Raw genomic sequence first — 5,882 nt, 5'->3', positions numbered from 1 at the left:
TACAACCAATAAAAAATTAAAATACTTAGATTACTACAGACCCATAATCGACAGGGTAATCTATATTTCCTTCAGAAAATTCAAAGAAATCTGCAACATTGAAATGTATAGGCTTACATTAACTTCAGAGATAAAGTTTGTTTTTGCATTATTATCCATCTTCTTCATGGATGCTTAGCAGGATCAACAAAGTGACTTGGAGTACAATAGGTACATGACCTATGTTATTTTCTTCCACATTGATAGCATATATTTTCTAAATTATTTCTTTGCACCGCTTTAGACATTTCACCCTTATTCTTACGCTGCTAGTGAGAAAGATTATTAGTTGGTGCAAATGCGATCATCATGATTAGAATTTATTTCTCGACCACAGTCATGATCACTTCTAGGGTGAGGACATTTTTCATTCTTGGGTTGGTGAAAATTTGTCGTATTCACTTCAGGGAATAGAGCAATACTAGTAGATTGACTTTTATAATCTTTGTAGTTAAAAAATTATTACGTTGTTCAACAATAAAAAGATACAAAATTAATACTTTTTAAATCTTATTTCTGAGTATTGATGTTGTAGGAGCAAACTCGAGGCAGGAAAAGTGAAAAATATTTCTCTAGCATACCATGATATGTGATATTTTCTCTACATAAATTTAACTGTGAAATAATTTTAAACATGGCATAATTATATGTAGTTATATCTTTAAAATCTTGTAATCTTAAATTGGTCCATTCATAATGTTCTTGTGGAAGAACCGACTATCTTCAGGTGGTTATATTTATCCTTTAAATTATTTCATAGTATAAGAGGATCCTTAATGGTGAGATATTCTATTTTTAAGCCCCTGTCGAGGTGATGCCGATGAAATAGCATAACCTTAACTCGATTCTTAATTTTTATCTTTGATGGTGTCTGTCAGACCCATCGTATTCAAATAAATTTCTGCATCAAGTACCTAAAACAAGTAGATTTTACTCGATATATCTCATGCAATAAATTCACGTTTAAATAGATTCGACATTGTTGAGACCCAATTTTTGCTCTCCGTGCCTAAAATTAACGTCTTCAGGCTTTCTGTACATTAAAGGGCATGAAACATAATTTTCACAACTTTTTACAATTGTTTGATAAATTATTGATAATTATCCTTTCTTTAGGATTTTAATCAATTTGTTGTCATATTTTTATTTTTATAATTTATTAATAATTTTTCTAATTTTAGGATTTTTATCAATTCATTATCGTTCTTAACATTTTACAATCACCCGCACACGTGCACGACATGACATTATATATATATATATATTTACAGTATTTTAAAATTAATTATATTTTAATAATTTTAATATTCTATACATTTTTTCGTTCAACATCTATATTTTACAGTCAGCAAATGCTGAATCGGATCAATTATTTTTGTGCAGTATAACAATTCGATGTCTTATCACATCCGACAACGACTATACAATAATGTTTTGTCACGTCCGACAATGATCACTCAGTGTTGTCTCGTCACATCTGACAACGACCACTCAATGAAACTACCCTTTGGATAATTACTTTGTTTGTTGGTCAAAAGGATGAAAATTCTTTGGCCAATAACTTAAGGATCTAAGGGTGTTTTATTATAAAAAGAGAGGACACTCCTTTATCCATTGGATAAAAGGGGTGCTTAATTTTTTGTAAAAGTAGGTGGTGGGAGGATACATTTTGGACACACATTTTTTGTTCATTTTTTCCTCTCTTTCAAAATACACATATACTTATTTTTTACAACTCATAAACATTTTTCCTTTGCAAACCCACACACATATTCATAAATACACAAACATATTTCATTTATTCCATTTTTCTATTTTCCCTTCAAAACACACCACAGATATAGACACACACTAACACACCACACATATACACATACTAAAATCAGATGGTTGCTCACTTTTCTCTCCCAAAACACACTACATACACAAACACCATCTTTTCTCTCTATCTAATAGATCTCTCTCTTCCCCTTTCTCACATTACCATCATCTTCATCTCATCGCAGCTCCCTCATCGAGACTCCAACAGGACCAGCCCCCACCAGATCTCTCTTCATTCTTGCCGTGCCTCGCTAGAGTTGATCGCCGGCGGGCGGGCCTCAAACTGTTGACGACCAGATCCGGCCACCATTCTTTTACCTTTCTCTTTTCCCTCTATTTGCGCTGCTTTTTCTCCTCCAGGAAGAGCTTCGATGAGGTTTTCCCTCGTAGATTTATCACAAATTCGGCACAAAAGACCCGCTGCTCTGGCACTTCATCGCCGTCGAAGTAGCAGTGTTGGTTAGTGCCTTTATTTATTTTTTATGCTTGATAATATTCTTATTATGCTTGTTCTTGTCTGAGTTGTTTAGATCTGACCGGAGTTGGCCATGAGTTTCCTTAATAATTGCTTTTGCAGATGGTTGTTTACTTTTGCTGTTACTGCTACTTTGTCTCTGGGTCTGCTGCTGTTTTGCATCAGACATTAATTTTGAATAATGTTTATTATTTACATTTATTTGACTGATAAAGAACATGGATACTACACTATTTATATTTTTATTTGACTAATAAGAAATAAATACTACACTGATATTGGCCAATGAAAAATTGTTATCAATTTTTGAGGACTCCACAAATAAAAGACAGATTTTACGTATACAAATACGTAATAAAAATGTTTTTTGGGCGATGATGAAACTTTATAACAACACAAGATTTTACAATTCATATTTTGGCAAGACGATTTAGGACGACCAATTAATTGAGAAACCACTTTGTAGCAAAACGATTTAGGACGGTCAATTAATTGAGCAACCATTTCGCAGTCATGACTTTATCTGAGCCCACTTTTAAACCAAAAAAAATATATTTTTAAATAGTTATATGCACACATACTTGTTCAATTTATTTTGATTATTATTTATTTGTTACTAACATTTTTTACAAGTGTTTATACAGGTTAATTTGGAATACTCGTCGGGAGTTGCAGTCAAAGAGGCTCTTTTAATTTTATATTGTATTTTATATTCTTATATTTGTACAAATATTATTATAGTGAAAACTTTATTTTTGGGGTGTTTGGCGGGATTTTCTTTATTTATACGACTTCACCTCGTATTTATGCAAACTTAGGCCGTTAATGTTTACATTAATAAATTAAATTTATCAATTAATTTACGTACTTTGACATCATAAACATTGTGATCTTTTCTGTTCAAATAAATCTTTACTTTTTTCTCGTAAATTTTAAATCTAGTAAAAACATTATTTTAAAATATTTTTCTCCTCATGGCATATCAAGATACACTTCTATTCATATACGTCACAAAATATTTATTCTTTTCACATGTAATTTATATACTTTTTATACATATTTTTTTTTACATGTGTTTCATAACAAGAGGAGTGTCGGGATTTTAGCTATTGTAGACGTTTTAAGGTAGAAGAGGTTAGACAGGCTGTTCGCAGAATGCGAAGGGGTAGGGCGACGGGGCCGGATGAGATACCGGCCGAGTTTTGGAAGTTCGTTGGAGAGGTTGGTCTGAGGTGGTTGACGGGATTGTTTAATGAAATCTTCAAGACGGCAAAGATGCCCGAGGCTTGGAGGTGGAGCACCATGATACCTCTCTATAAGAATAAGAGGGACATCCAGAGTTGCAACAACTATAGGGGTATTAAGTTATTGAGTCACTCTATGAAAATCTGGGAGAGAGTGGTCGAGGTGAGGCTGAGACGGATAGTGTCTATTTCAGAAAACCAGTTTGGATTTATGCCTGGCCGCTCGACGACGGAGGCAATTCACCTGGTACGGAGGTTGGTGGAACAGTATAGGGAGAGGAAGAAGGACCTGCACATGGTGTTTATCGACCTGGAGAAGGCCTACGACAAAGTCCCTAGGGAGGTGCTTTGGAGATGCTTGGAGGTGAGGGGAGTACCGCTGGCATATATCAGAGCAATCAAGGATATGTATGATGGAGCAAAAACTAAGGTGAGGACGGCGGGAGGAGACTCAGAATATTTCACGGTCCGGACAGGGTTGCATCAGGGATCTACTCTTAGTCCCTTTTTGTTTGCAGTGGTAATGGATGTGTTGACGCGGCGTATTCAAGGGGAGGTGCCGTGGTGTATGCTTTTTGCAGACGATGTAGTTCTGATAGCTGAGACCCGAGAGGGTGTGAGCAACAAATTAGAGGTGTGGAGGCAAACCCTTGAGTATAAAGGGTTCAGGGTGAGCAGAAGCAAGACAGAGTATGTGGAATGCAAGTTTAATGACATGAGGAGGGAGAACGAGGTAGTAGTGAAGCTGGAATCACAGGAGGTAGGTAAGAGGGAGAGTTTCAAGTATCTCGGGTCCGTGATCCAGAGTAACGGTGAGATTGATGAGGATGTCTCGCACCGTATTGGGGCGGGATGGATGAAGTGGAAGCTCGCGTCGGGGGTGCTGTGTGATAAGAAGGTGTCGCCTAAGCTTAAAGGCAAATTCTACAGGGCGGTAGTCCGTCCAGCCATGTTGTATGGAGCGGAGTGTTGGCCAGTGAAGAACTCCCACATCCAAAAGATGAGGGTGGCAGAAATGCGGATGTTGCGCTGGATGTGTGGGCTGACTAGAGGGGATAGAGTTCGGAATGAGAACATCCGGGAGAAGGTTGGTGTGACACCAGTGGAGTGCAAGATGCGGGAAGCCCGATTGAGATGGTTCGGACACGTGAAGAGGAGGGGCATGGATGCCCCGGTCCGTAGGTGTGAGAGGCTAGCGTTGGATGGGTTTAAGCGGGGTAGGGGTAGGCCGAAAAAGTACTGGGGTGAGGTGATTAGGCGAGACATGGAGCAGTTACAGCTCACTGAGGACATGACCCTAGATAGGAAGGTCTGGAGGACGCGAATCAGGGCAGAGGACTAGGGCCAGCCTGAGTCGCTAGTGTAGGGAACTACTTGGTGGGGGTTTATGCATGTTAGGAGCCCGTGTCCCATGTTTTATTATGGATCTGTGTGTTTTCCTTTGTTTTAGATTACTTATGGGTGCCGTATTTATGTTATGTAATCTTGTAACCTTGTGCTGTGCTTTACTATGTGTTTGTGTGGTACCGCGTGTCTTGAGCCGGGGGTCTATCGGAAACAGCCTTTCTACTTCTTCAGAGGTAGAGGTATGGACTGCGTACATCCTACCCCCCCCCCAGACCCCACCAGGTGGGAATACACTGGGTTTGTTGTTGTTGATGTGTTTCATAACAATATGTTTTATTTATATATTTAATATACATATACCTTTACATAATTTTAAACATTTATATTTCTTAAAAGAATTATTTTATACTTAATACATATTTTGTACATTATTTTAAATATACCTCCTCCCTATTTGAAAAATTTAGTCTAGCCGGGTACCACATTTGTGGATCTCGAAGGGCGCCTAACCCCTTCCCTTCGGGATAACTTGAACCCTTACCTAGAATCTTAAATTGGTTTTTGCAGACTAAAAACATTAATCATATTTGTTAATAAATAGGTTTCCTTATTTTTCTTAAAAAATAGGTGGTGACTCTGTACATAAATTTATTCTTTCAGAGTCCATAACGTCGTGCTCGTTTTAACCTTAGGTAGAAATAGGGGTGCGACAGAATGACAACTCTGCTGGGGATGAGGAGACATTCTAACCATGATTGACTCGATTTTCAATCGAGGGAGGTATTTTTATATTTTTTGTGTATGATTAAATTCTTTACCTATTACACTGCAAATTATGTGAATTTTCTCATAAATTCTTTACATATTTTTATCATGGTTACTTTAGGATTTTTATGCTTTATTATGATATTTGTTTTACATAATTTTTATATCATGCTATGTGTGAAAGGACGCAA

Source organism: Capsicum annuum, chromosome 12, assembly GCF_002878395.1.
Source record: "Capsicum annuum cultivar UCD-10X-F1 chromosome 12, UCD10Xv1.1, whole genome shotgun sequence".
Classification (NCBI taxonomy): Eukaryota; Viridiplantae; Streptophyta; class Magnoliopsida; order Solanales; family Solanaceae; genus Capsicum; species Capsicum annuum.
Note: the sequence above shows the minus strand (reverse complement) of the source record.